General features: G+C 38.1%; 1 protein-coding gene across 2 annotated transcripts in view; it reads left to right on the plus strand.

Annotated features, from left to right (window-relative positions):
- IntS3 (integrator complex subunit 3) overlaps positions 1-14,956 on the plus strand; it is a 1,056,838-nt gene that overhangs the window by 567,474 nt on the left and 474,408 nt on the right. The gene's annotated exons all lie outside the window — the stretch shown is intronic.

Raw genomic sequence — 14,956 nt, forward strand, 5'->3', positions numbered from 1 at the left:
GTGGTTAATTGTTTGTTGATGTTTGTGGCTGTGACGTATGGTGGTGACGTGGCCAGCGTTTGTCTATGGATAGAATTACCGACTCTCTGATGGGATTAACTTGACAACCACTGTTCCTGTTCATAGAGGTGTCCGAGCATTTTATATTTAACGATTCCAACCAGGTACGCCTTAGGTAATGGTGGGACCTGTCCACAACCACAACATCGCGGTGTGGGTCGATGTCGTGGTGGGTTGTCCAGACATGATCGGCGATAGCTGAGTGTTCCACATCTGCCAAACGGATCGCCCTTTTATGTTCTGAGAGGCGTTTCTCGAGTCGACGTCCAGTCTCTCCAAAGTAGCAGCTCGTGCAGTCACGGCAAGAGATGCGATAGACCAAACCGCTCTGTAGAAGGGTGGGGACAGGTGCTTTTTATGTTGGAAATGTGAGAATGCAGTTTCTTGCCTGGGAGCTGGATGCACTTTATCCCATGTGATTTTAGGATTCTACCAATCTGTTGTGACAAATTGGGGTAGTATGGGATGAATGCCCTCGTGGATGACTCGTCACTGTTGGCGTTGCTGTTGGTCGTCACGTTGTCGCGTGCTTGTAGATCACACCTGTCAAGGACGTCGATAGGGTCTTTTACGTCGATAGGGTCTTTACTCCCAGGTCTTTTTCATTTTCTACCACCTTAAGTGTAGTACCACACAGTTGGTACGTTTCTCTGGGGTTACTTCTACCCATATGCAGTACTTTGCATTTGTCAAGGTTAAACTTCAGTTGCCACTTCTTAGCCCATCTGCCCAAATTAACTAGACCCTGTTGCAGTAGCACACTGCCATTACTGTCCTTAACAACCCTGCCAACCTTTGTATCATCTGCAAACTTCGACACTAAGTATGATATACTTTCATCAATATCATTGATAAATATACAAAACAACAGTGGACCACTAATAACATTAGTCCACAAAGAGCAGCACCCATTGATTACCACCCTCTGTCTTCTCACACTTAACCATCCTTTTATCCATTGTAGCAACTTACCCTTAATACCATTCTGCTCCAATTTGTACAATAGTCTTCCATGCGCAACAGTGTCAAAAGCTTTCCTGAAATCCAAATATATGATATCAAAATTATTTTTTGCATCCAGTTCCTTTGTAATCACATCATAATATCCTATCAAATTGGTCAGACAAGACTTTCCCTTAACAAACCCATGCTGTGTCTGAATTATTGCTGCAGTCTTGTCTAGATGATCTTGCAATGCATCTTTAACCAGCGCCTCCATTATTTTACCCGGAACAGAAGTTAAACTAACTGGTCTGTAATTACTCATGTCACTCTTCGATCCCCTTTGTGAATTCGGGATACATTTGCACATCTCCAGTCCGTGGGAACCTCCCCTGAGTCCAAGGATGCTCTCATAATTATGGCTAAGGGTTTGCTTAGTTGCTTTGCCGCCTCCTTTAATATAACTGGATAGATTCCATCCACCCCAGGTGCTTTTCTTACGTTTAACTTCAACAATTTCTCCTCCACTTTGCTCTCAGTTATTACAAAATCATTAAGTATCCTGCTACAATTTGATAACCTTCTGCCATTTTCAAACCTTAATAATTCCTCATGTGTGAATGTAGATGCAAAATACTCATTCAGTTTGTTTCTATCTGAGCAGGATCATCAACAGTCGAACCATCGATGTCAAGTGGACCAATCAGATTCATCCCCTTCCTTTTAGAGTTTATATAAGTAAAGAAATCCTTGCTGTTTTTCTTAGCATCTTTTGCCAAGGATTTCTTGTAATCTGCCTTCGCCTGCTGAACCTCCTTTGTGACCTGATTACAGATTAACTTATATCTGCCATAGGCTTCTGAGTCGCTTGATAATTTATATGCATCCCATGCATTTTTCTTCTCTGTTACGAGTCTCATTAGTTCATTTGACAACAATTTAGGCCTAAACTTTGAACAATATTTCTAAATAGGTATGAAACTTTTAGTAGCATCCACGATTAATTCCTTGAATGCTTCCCACTTAGAATTTACAGTTAGTAACATCGTCAGTTGATCCCACTGTACAGAATTTAAAAACTGTCGAAGACCACTGTACTCGCCTTTACGGAAGCAAAAACCCTTTCCTTTACCCCTGATGGTAATTAAATCTTTAAGTAAATCCCATGTCAGTACACTGTGATCACTGCCACCTAGTGGTTCTTTTATCTGCAAATTCCTAATACATGAATGATCACTGCTGATAACCAGATCAAGAGTATTACTTTCTCTGGTTGCCTCTCGAACATGCTGCTGCAGAAAACAATCATCCAATAAATCCACAAAAGTCTGACTAGTGTGTGATGCCCAGCCCCAAGTTCCAGTCAATATCTGGGAAGTTAAAATCCCCCATTATAAGACATTCCGATTTACTAGCCCACTCTATTTCTCTGCAGTTGTTCATTGTACTCATTCGAGTCATTAAGCCTATAACACACTCTCCTACTCTTATTTTTGCTTTCGCAATGCTTATGTCACACCAAACTGACTCAACAGTGCACTGTGCATCTATATCAACTGGATGCACTTCTTTTGATTTTATGTTTTTCTTAATTAACAGCATAACACCTCCTCCTTTCCTATCCTGTCTATCCTTTCTGTACACATTGTACTCCCCAAATTCCAGTTCGGCATTCCTTATATCAGTGTGACACCACGTCTCTGATATCCCAACAGTATCCGCCTTTGATGTCTTGACCAACACTTCAAATTCATCAAATTTATTTACTATACTTCTGACACATGACAGTTGAACTGTCATGTGTCATTGAATACACATGACAGTTGAACTTTACGAGAACTTCGGGGAAAAAGGACATTATTATACAGAGGGCAGATAAAGGAGATACAGTGGTAATACTAGATAAACCTGATTATATTAATAAATTAGATTCAGTTGTTTCTGATACCTCCACTTATCTTGAAGTAGACCCGGCACTGTTTACCAATTTGGTTAATCAATACAATAAAAAGTTAACCACGTATCGAAAAAACGACTACATTACTATGGCCCAGTTAAAGGAATTGAAGGCCAGAACATACAATATTCCTGGACTTTTCGGTCAAGTAAAATTACACAAGACTGGATTTCCTATTCAACCTATTGTTTCCTATAGGAACTCGGCATTTTCATCCTTAGCCACACATGAATATAACATTATAAAACCCTTTAGACAGGTAATACAATTTGGGATTAAGAACTACGATACATTATATAATAATCTTAAAGACTGTAGACTTGGCGACAATGACAATTTATTCTCACTAGACGTTACCTCATTATATATGAATGTAAATGTTGAATACACATACACATTATATATTATTTGGGATATGTTAAATAAAAACTCGATCGCCGACCGGGCTAGCCAGGTGGGTAAAGTGCCTGCCTGGCAACCCAACGGTCGCGGGTTCGAATCCCGCCTCGGGCTTGGATCAATTTACTGCAAAAAACTTGGGAGGTGCACTATAGCCACAGAAGCCGATGCGCCAACAACTACCAAAAAAAAAAAAAAAAACGCGTCTATGCATTCTGTTACTTTCTTTTACTGCTCCAAGTAGTCAAAAAGTGCTTCTGCGTGGTTTAAAGTAACACTGTGGCTAATTTTTTGTGAAAATATCAGCTCTTCTTCAGGTTCACCATCATTATTTAGTAGTGATGGTGAGTTAAATCTTTGTCAGAATTAAGCCAATCCTGAATTGATTGCTCATCAACATCCCCTGTCCCTCCAATTTCTTGCAAAATTTCTGGTACTAGACCTGCACAGTTTTCTTGAAATCCTTGATCGTTTCCCTGTAAAATTTTATACCAAGACCTCTTTAAGGTTATGCTTTCTATAGTTTTTGTTCAATTGAAAGCGCATCATTTTTGCAATTTCTAAACAAAAAAAAAATTTACTATAAAAAAAATTTCAACATTCCTCACATAAATAGTGAAACAAAATTTGTCTTTTTGCAGTGTGACAGAACACAGCAATCCATGCAACAAACTAAACATTTGTTCTCTCTCTATTGTTTTTTTGAGCAGCAGGTGTGAAGACAGTGGGGTTCCGGGACAATAGGTACATTCATCTCCCAGTCACTACTTATAATGCCGCTTCTTCTTATAGCTTGTTGACAACTTGCAAAACATCTGTTTATACCTTTTCTATTTATTATTTGAATTTTATGATTTACGGTGGATATATATATATACTTTTTACTCTGGAGTCTTGAAGTGTCCCGGGAAATATAATGGATACATTTTTTTTTTCGTGTTAAAATTTTAATAATTCCCACATCACAAATAACATAAAAACTGTCACAAAACATTGCCCAAAATAAAAACAAATATTACATAAAAAACAAACTTTCTAGAAAAAATTCACAAAAAATCACAGATTTCATGAAAAAAAATTATTTCACAAATATTCAAGAAAAATTTATTCTAAAAATTGCTAATTTACTACTTTATTAATATTTCTTGTCGATCTTCTGCTTTGTTCAATAGCTGAGAGATGATTACAGAGGAATGATTTGACGTAACGATCCGGATCAAATTGAAGCAATGGTTTTCCATTTAGATGTATGGTCATTATAATCTGCAATGCGTTCATTTGTCACAATATTATTCATTACGCTGAAAGCTCACTCAGCTTCAGCACTGCTGATCACAAAGTTCCATTTTCTTAATTGAAAATGGAACTTCACTCGATTTTAAAGATAAACTGTCTTCGACAAAATCTCTAAAATCATTAATTTTATTTCATATTTTATCAGAAAACTTAAATTTCTTATTCGGTTTTCACCATCTCGTAACCGAGATGAAAGTTTTTTTTTTTTTTTTTTTCACATTCCACGATTTCGGGTAGCATATGTTTAAAATTTCTTTCAATGTTATCGTAATTTTCTTTATTTTTTAATTTAAAATCACCCTGTTGCATTAATAACTTATCCTTTAAGGATAAAATAATGCATTTAATACCTTTGCATGAGGTGATTTTTTTTTTACTTTCGATTTTGATTCCTTCAAATTCTTTCAACTTCAACATGCGCTCAACTTTAGCTTCATAATTTCCTTCAGAACTTTTAAAATTAGCAATTGCATTGACAGTTCGAATAATTAATTTATCTACTTTTACCATAGTGATTCTCTAAAGCTTCTGAAAGGTTTAGAGAATTGAGTTCCTGCAAGATATCGATCATTAGTGCTAAATGGTTAAGAAATTCCAGATCAAAAGTCGGATTAATAATCCCGAATATTTAACTTCTGATTCAAAATGTTTGTACAAAGCGGATAATTCCTCCAATGCGCAATCGCCGTCCGCGAGCTACATTGTGGCCCGAACATACCACCGATCCTCATAGTTTCCACATCAAGTTCTTTAGCAATCATCCTTAATTCGCACTAGTTTGTGATTGGTAATACAGTTTTTTGGTTTTTTTTTTTATTATTGCCTCTATGCCATTATATTTCAGAACATTTTCTAAACAGCGAAAGGCTTGACAAAGTTTCAAAATCTGCCAATATTTCATCTTCGTAAAGTTTATATAAAATCCTCCCCTCCCCCTAATTGCTACTGCCACTTCTTTGAATACTATGCAAAAAGTCAGAATCAAACAGATATTCATCTACTGTGACCATGTAAACATAGACGGAGAAATTTAGTGGAAGGCATGGATCACTCACTCCTCCAAAAAAATATGCCCGTTTGTCGGAGTAAAGGGGAACCACAACACAGGTTGACCAGAGGCTATTATCAATGTCGGGAATCTTCTTAATCCTCTGACTGGCTATGGAAAGCATATTGAATAGCATGACTTCTCGGTATGTGACTGCATAGGTTTTATGGACACCACTAACATTGCGAAACGGTAAGCCCTTTTACCCTTAATTCGCACTTTCTAATTACCTAAATGTGCCATTAAAATGGGAATGGGGCTCCCCCTCGCCCCACCGTAGTTTCGGCTGTGGATACTCAATAATTGCATTCAGGATTTCATTTGTAAAATAAATGATCATTTCAACAATGGGCTCTCGTGAGCCCACTATAGCTCACCACTGATAGTATCCAATGAGATTGGTCAAACAAGGCCTCCCTTTAAGAAACACATGTTGTGTTTTAACTATTACTGCAGTCTTGTCTAGATGATCCTGCAATGCTTTTTTAACCAGTGACTCCATTATTTCCCCGGAACACAAGTTAAACTTACAGGTCTGTAGTTACTTCAATCACCTTTTGGATTTTCCTTTGTGAATTGGTATTACATTTGCACTCCTCCAGTCCATGGGGACCTCCTGTGTATCCAAGGAAGCTCTCATCATTATGACTAAGGGTTTGCTTACTTCATTTGCTGCCTCCTTTCCATCCAAGGTGCCTTCCTTATGTGCAACTTCAACAATTTCTCCTCCACTTTGCTCTTCTGTTATTACAAAATCACTTAGCTTCCTGATAGTCTGGTAACCTTCTGGTATTCCTCTCCTTGAATAACTTGTATCTGTAAATGTAGATGAAAAATACTCATTCAGTTTATCAGCTACCTGAACATGGTAATCAACAGTCAAACCGTCTGTGTTAACTGGACCAATCTGATTCATTCCTTTCCTTCTAGAGTTTACACATTTAAAGAACTCATTGCATCCTTTGTCAAAGATTTTGCGTAATCTGCCTTCGCCTACCTAACCTCCTTTGTGACTTCATTACAGACTACCTTATATCTTCCATAGGCTTCTGTGTTGCTGGATAATTTATATGCATCCTATGCATTTTCCTTCTCTGCCACGAGCATCATTAATTCATCTGACAACCATTTGGGCCTAAACCTTGAACAATCTTTCTTAGTTGGTATGAAAAGCCTAGTCCCCTCCAAGATTACGTCCCTGGAGGCTTCCAATTTAGAATCTGCTGTTGGTAACATCATCAGTTGACTCCAGTGCATGATATCAACTGATCATTAAAGGGGGCAGCAAAGGAAGTAAGCAAACCCTTAGCCATAATTATCAGAGCCTCTTTGGACTCAGGGGAGGTACCCATGGACTGGAGATGTGTAAATGTGACCACGATTCACAAAGGAGCATCAAAGGGCGACACAAGTAATTATAGACCTGTTATTATTATTGTAGTTTTAAGTGTTTTTCACCAACCTTATGTAGAAATAAAACACAAAGAAAACGAAAACTGGAATCTTGATAACTATGTATTTATAATAAATAATATTTGCCTGTATTTACAATAAATTATATTTAACTTTACAACTAAAATATATGAAATATACATATAAAATATACATTAAAATATACTGGGTTAAGAACAATAAAATACATTAAAATATACTGGGTTAAGAACAATAAAATACATTAAAATATACTAAATTAAAAGCGATAAAACCATAGCTTTCGAAGGCTCCTGCCTTCTTCTTCAGCGGTATTTTCTTTGTTCTGTGGTGCGTCTTTAAATACCAGCAGGTTCACAGTACTCATCACGTGTTTCATTCCCACGTGTTCCGTTCTCTTGTGTTATGGAATCGGAAGTGGCTCGAGAGTGGTGGGTCATGTGGAACCGTTCATCCCTTCTGAGGATAGTAGCCTCAAAGAGGGGATGGATCCGCATTCCTCTATCTCTATTAATGTTCACTGTGGAACAGATCCGCAAACTCTCAAGCCACTTGCGGTCCCAGAACTTATTCGCCCGATCGGGATCAGGATCTAGACCTGTTAGTTTAACTTCTGTTCCAGGAAAATTAATGGAGGCACTGATTAAAGAATCACTGCAGGATCAGGATCTAGACAAGACTTCAGTTATAGCTTGGACACGGCATGGTTTTGTTAAGGGAAAGTCTTGCCTGACTAATTTGATTGGATACTATGATGTGGTCACAAAGGAACTGGATGCAGGGAATAACTTTGATATCATATATATGGATCTTAGAAAGGATTTTGATACTGTTGCACATGGAAGACTGCTGCACAAATTGGAGCAGTGTGGCATTGGAGGCAAATTGCTGCTCTGGATAAAGGGATCGATGAGTGGGAGAAGACAGAGAGTGGTAATCAATGGACGCTGCTCATCGTGGACTAATGTTATTATTGGAGTCCCTCAGTGTTGGGTCCACTGTTGTTTTCTGTATTTATAAATGATATTGATGATGGTATATCAAGCTTAATGTCCAAGTTTGCAGAAGATATGAAGGTTGGCAGGGTGATTAAGGACACTAATGATAATACGCTGCTGCAGCCAGAACTATAAAAATTGAGCAGGTGTCTGAGAAGTGGCAAATGAAGTTTAACATAGACAAATGCAATCTACTACATATGGGAAGCAGTAACCCCAGAGTGACGTATCAACTCTGTGGTACTACACTGACAGTGGTAGATAACGAAAAGAACCTGCGGGTAATTGTGCAAGGATATATGAAGTTTTCTGAGCAGTTGCAGACAGTCTGCAAGAGTAGCTCATAGTATCTTGTCAATGTTATACAGGGATAAGGAGGTGATTATCCCCTTGTATAAGGCAATGGTCAGGCCACACTTTGAGTACTGTATACAGGTCTTACGAAGAAAGGCTTAAATTTTGCAAATTACAGTGTCTGGAGACTAGGCACCTGCGAGGTAATCTGATTGAGGTGTATAAAGCCTTGAATGGTTTGAGCATGCTCAATGCTGATGGGATTCTTTCTCTTGCTCAGAATAATCGCCTGATAGGGCATAAATTCAAATTGAGGAAAGACAGCTGTGGGATAGATGTGCGGAAGTTTGCCTTTAGCGGAGCGGATATTTGGTTGGAAGAACAGACTTCCATCTTTTGTTGTGGAAGTTGATAGCCGAAATAAATTTAAGGCTGAGCTGGACAGGTATTCGGAACAAACGGAGGGGTGAAATGGGAGCGGGGTTTTTTTTTTTTTTTTGTGGCTGATGCTGCATAAGCTTGCTTTCTTGCATCATATGCCTCTGTTCCTTTATCTGCAAATTCGTGATGCATGACTCATCAGTGCCGATAATCAGATCAAGAGTATTAACCCCTCTGGTTGCCCTTCGAACATGTTGCTGTAGAAAACAATCCTCAAATCTAAAAAAGTCTTGCTAACGTGTGAGTGACCAACCGACAAGTTACAGTCAATATCTGGAAAGTTAAAATCCCCCATTACAAGACATTCTGATTTACTCGCCTACTCTATTTCTCTGCACAATTCTTCGTTGTACTCATCAGAGTCATTAGCCTGTAACACACTCCTACTCTCATTTTTCCATTTCCCAGTGTTTATGTCACACCAAACTGGCTCATCATTGCACTGTCCACCAATGGCAACTGGATGCACTTACTTTGAATTTATGTGTTTCTTAACTAACAGCATAACCCCTCCTCCCTTTGTGTTCTGTCTCTCCTTTCTGTACACATTGTTCTCTTGAATTCCAATTCTGCGCTGCTTATATCTATGTGACATGAAGCCTCTGATATCGCAACAGTATCTGCCTTTCATGTCCTGACTGCACTTCAAAGTCATCAAATTTATTAACTATACTTCTACCATTGGTGGACAAGCAAGTATACATGCATCTCTCCCTACTCTTAGTTATTCTAACACAGTCCATGAATTTACTTCTTCTGCTATGACACATCAGTCCTGGAAATCCCCAATGCCTAGATGTTCAAATCTGCTGCTCATTCTAATAGAAGCAGTGCAAGAATCACTCTGCTTGCGGCTGTTAATCTTTTAGCATTTGCAGAGGCACATGATACAAGAAAGTACAGCATCAGCCAAAAAAAAAAAAAAAAAACCTTCCCATTTCACTGATCCATTGATTCCAAATGTTTGTCTAGTTCTGCCTTGAATTTATTTAAGATATCAACCTCCACAACAGATGGAAGCCTGTTCCAGGGAACTTCACATCTATTCTACAGCTCCTCATTGTGAATCTATGCCCCCTCAGGTTTTTAATCTGAGCAAGAGGAAGAATCCCATCAGCATTAAGCCCACTCAATCCATTCAAGGCCTTATACACCTCAATCATATTGCCTCACAAGTGCCTAGTCTCCAGAAGCTGTAATTTCTAGAACTTAACCCTTTCTTCATAAGAGCACCCCTTTGTTCTCTTCACCAGTCTTGTCCTTCTCTGTACCTGTTCTAGCAACTCTGCATCCTTCCTAAAATGAGGCTTCCAGACCTGTACCAAGTACTCTCAGGTGTGGTTTAACCATTGCCTTATACAAGAGGATAATTACCTCCTTACCCCTGCTTGCAACATTCCTGTATATCATTTACAAAACCTACTCTGGCCGCCTGTCTGCACTGCTCAGAAAACTTCATATCTGACTGCACAATTACTGCCAGGTCTCCTTCATTCTCCACTACCCTGAGTGTAACACCACAAAGTTAGTACATTTCTCTGGAGTTGCTGCTACCCATATGCAACACTTTGTATTTGTCAGTGTTAAACTTCAGTTGCCACTTCTCAGCCCATTACCCAACTTTTCCGGATCCTGTTGCAGCAGCATACTGTCATTACTGTTAACAACCCTACCAACCTTTGTATCATCTACAAACTTTGACATTCAGCTTGATATACCTTCCTCAATATCATTGATAAATATAGAAAACAACAGTGGGTCCAAAACTGAACCCTGAGGGACAACACTAATAAAATTAGTCGACGTAGAGCAGTCATTATCCATTGATTACCACTCTCTGTCTTCTCCCTTTTATCCATTGTAGCAACTTACCCTTAATGCCATACTGCTCCAATTTGTACAGTAATGGTATTAAAAGTTTTCCTGAAATCCAAGTATATGATATTAAAATTATTTTTGCATCCGGTTCCTCTGTGACCACATCATAGTATCCAATCAAATTGATTGACAAGACTTCCCCTAGACAAACCCATGCTGTGTCTGAATTATTACTGCTGTCTTGTCTAGATGATCCTGCAATGTTTCATTTGACCAGTGACTCCATTAGTTTCCGTGGAAAAGAAGTCAGACTAACAGGTCTGTAATTACTTGTGTCACCCTTTGATCCCCCTTTGTGAATGGAACGTACGTTTGCACATCTTCAGTCTGCGAGGACTTCCCCTGAGTCCAGTGATGCTCTCATAATTATGACTAAGGGTTTGCTTATTTCCTTTGCCACCTCCTTTAATATAACTGGATAGATCCCACTATCCCATGTGCCTTTCTTATGTTTAACTTCAACAATTTCTCCTCCACTTTGCTCTCAGTTATTACAAAATAATTTAACTCCCTGTTAGAGTTTAATAAACATCTGGCCCTCTCCTCCTTGAATACCTCCTCACATGTGAATTTAAAGGCAAAATAATCATTTAGTTCAGCAGCTATCTGAGACTGATCATCTACAGTCGAACCATTGATATCAAGTGGACCAATCTGATTCATCCACTTCAGTTTAGAGTTTATATAAATAAAGAAGTCTTTGCTGTTTTTCTTTGCATCCTTTGCCAAAGATATTTCTTAATCTGCCTTTGCTTTCCCAACCTTCTTCGTGACTTGATTACAGACTAGCTTCTATCTACTGTAAACCTCTGAGTCGACTGACAATTTATGTGCATCCCATGCATTTTTCTTCTCTGCCACGAGTCTCATTACTTCATCTGACATCAGTTTGGGCCTAAATCTAGAGCAGAATTTCTTAGTTGGAAGAAAAAGCTTAGTAGCTTCCAAAATTACTTCCTTGAATGCTTCTCATTTTGAATTTGCTGTTGGTAACATCATCAGTTGTTCCCAGTGTATAGAACCTAAAACATCTCTGAGACCACTCTAGTCGCCTTTACGAAAGCAAAAACCCTTCCCTTTACACCTGATGGTGGTTAAATCTTTAAGTAAATCCCACATCAATACACTGTGATCACTGCCATCTAGTGGTTCCTTTGTCTGTAAATTCTTAATGCATGAATAATCACTTTCCTGTAACCAGATCAAATTTCTCTCTTTCTTGTTACCTCTCTAACATGCTGCTGTAGAAAACAATTGTCCAATAAATCCACAAAAGCCTTGCTAGTGTGCAAGTGACCAAACCACAAGTTCCAATCTATATCTGGGAAATTAAAATCCCCCATTATAAGACACTGATTTACTGATCCACTCTTTCTCTGTATAATTGTTCATTGTACTTATCAGAATCATTAGGCCTATAACAAACTCCTACCCTCATTTTTGCTTTCCCAATTCTTATGTCACACCAAACTGACTCAACGTTACAATGTCAATCTATTGTTAACTGGAGGCACTTTCTTTGATTTTGTGTCTCTTAACTAATAGCATTACCCCTACTCCATTCCTATCCTGTGTATCCTTTAGTCTGTCCTCCCCCCCCCCCCTAGCTAGGGGTTTTCCAACCCACAAAATGGAGTTACGTTTATGTTGGTGTGAGAATCCTCCAGCATTGCATCACAGTTCTTTTAAAGCTTTATCGAGAAGCCAAATAAAAAAAAAAAAAAAAACGCCCGCAACTGTTTGTTACTGTAAGAAACAACGAAAGAATCCTCAACAATTGTTTTTGAAAACAAAAAAAGACTGTGTATTTTATCTACTAACACAAAATAAAGGAAATTCATTGTTGGAAGTCACACTGGAAACATGAAAAACTGGTGTGAAACTGATCAAATGTGCATTTGATAGAAAAGTTTGCTTTATTTGAATTGTTTTTAATTAACAATATTGGAACAACACAATTGCTGGATGTATATTTGATCTTCTAACAAAATTTCAAGTAAATATTTCTATTGATAGCTGCATTATAAACTTTGAAAATTTGTGCGCAAAAGAAGAAGAAAAAATCATCCGCTATGAATAACGGATTGTTTTTTGAAATGTGTATTTTTCACAAAATTACAATATTTTCCAACAATACAAAGCTAACGGAATGCTCAAAAAGTATTGTTAGAAAATATTTCAATATTTCCTTGGTATGCATTTGGTGTTATCACAAAGGGAGAAATTCTTTTTTAGTACACAAGCCAAATAAATTCGCCATCCATGGTCATATGCTGTGCAAAATGTGCATTTCTTGTTCTGGGCTGCAATAAAACGATATCCTCCGCTGAAAAATACATTTACTCCCTGTCTCTTATTTTGTTTTACTGTAGGAAGGTTATTTCACACAATCAAGCCTGACTGCTAAATGCAATACTGTTTCTTGTATTCTCTCTATCTTGGGAACTCCTCTGACCATGTGGTCTTCCAAGAGTATAATCAGGAAATTTGACTGAAGAACCTGTGAGGTCAGGAGTTGGATACACAGTAATTGCTTTTCATAGTAATTTCTCGCACAAACCAAGTCATAAGAACTATTACTAAGTGAGAGAGTGCACACAGTAAAACATAAAATGGGAACTGACACATGGCACAGATATTCAAGAGATAACATATATTAAATTTAGCACAAATAAAGAACATTACATAGAACAAAAAAAAAGTAAAGTGCAGCCATTATCAACCCACTGCAGGGTGGAAGCCTCCTCAACAATTCATGCTGAGGGAAATGGACCATAATCTGCCACGCTGGTCCAGTGCGGGTTGGCAGATCGACCGTATTCAGCAGTCAGGGGCTTGAACCCCGGTCTACTCAAAGAGCGTGTGCTACTGCACTCCCGCTCCTGCCCACTCGGCTACGGAGTGGTTACCAAACTACTGAGCTCTGCATACCCCTTTAAAAGTAAAAAAATAAAAGGTTGCAGACCCCTATATATGTATATATATATTTAATTTATTTATAATTTTTTTATAAATAATTTTACAGTATATATTATTAATAATTAATTAATGGTTTTTGCACCAGGGACACTGCCAAAATTAAGCAGAATGAACCCAATGACCATAATGGATACATGCGTTTGTAGGTAGAGAGGAATAGGTGAAGGGTTAACAGAACTGAAATTGTAACTACAGGGAACAAGGAAGGGACAGAAGGTAATAAGAAGTAAATTAGAAGTACTAAATGTTGTGTATCCTATGACTTCAACACATTTTTCAGCATTTAGTACTTCTTATTGCCTTCTGTTTCTTCCTTGTTCGCTGTAGTTACAATTTCAGATCTGTTAGCCCTTTACTTGTTCCTCTCTACCTACAAACATATGATACATACATACTAGTAAATTGATAAGAGGAGTTTACCTCAATATAGTACGTGGAACACTTCCGTATGATACCCTCCAGAAATTAAAACGGAAAAATCGACAACTTACCGGTACATTAAAGTAAAATATAAATAATTAAAGTGAAATATAAATAATTAAATGATCAATTTAACACAATTCAAAATCAGTTCAAAACAATTAAAATTCAAATTAACGCAATTAAAAGAATCTAACGAAAATATTCAAAACGATTTTCCTTCCTGAAGCTGACAATGCTTTTCGACCGACTGTCGTGATCACAGGAATGAAAATTATCGAATCAGGCTAAACCTACAACTTAAATAGTGATTATGTGTCTTCGCGCATGCGCGTAAAGGTCCACGCATCGGAGATCAAATATGGCCGCCGAACATTAACAGAATTCTCGTGTAATTTAATTTCAACGGTTTCTGCAATTAATAGTCGCGTATAATTACGTTGAACGTTAAGTATTTTGGCCTCGTTAAATAAAAAAGTATGTTTTTCGTTAATGGCATGAAAGGCTAATTCTGACGCTGCTGAACGAGAAGCACGAACTGAGGCTTCGTGTTGATTTACACGGATATTAGCGACGGGAAGCACAAGCCTCAGAAATAAAAAACAGACACGTTAATAAGTTGCAAACATTATCGAATAGTTCAAGACACGTTCATACGAATTCTAACACATTGTCGCGAGCCTGCGACCAAGTTCACACGAGTTGGGTGACATCCCCCCCACAGACACATAACGCACTACCACAGAATATGTCGGCTAGTTCACGAACACCCCCTCACCCAGTATCCAACGAACCGACATATCAACAGGTTAC

Source organism: Mastigoproctus giganteus, chromosome 2, assembly GCF_048544385.1.
Source record: "Mastigoproctus giganteus isolate SK-2022 chromosome 2, ASM4854438v1, whole genome shotgun sequence".
NCBI lineage: Eukaryota > Metazoa > Arthropoda > Arachnida > Uropygi > Thelyphonidae > Mastigoproctus > Mastigoproctus giganteus.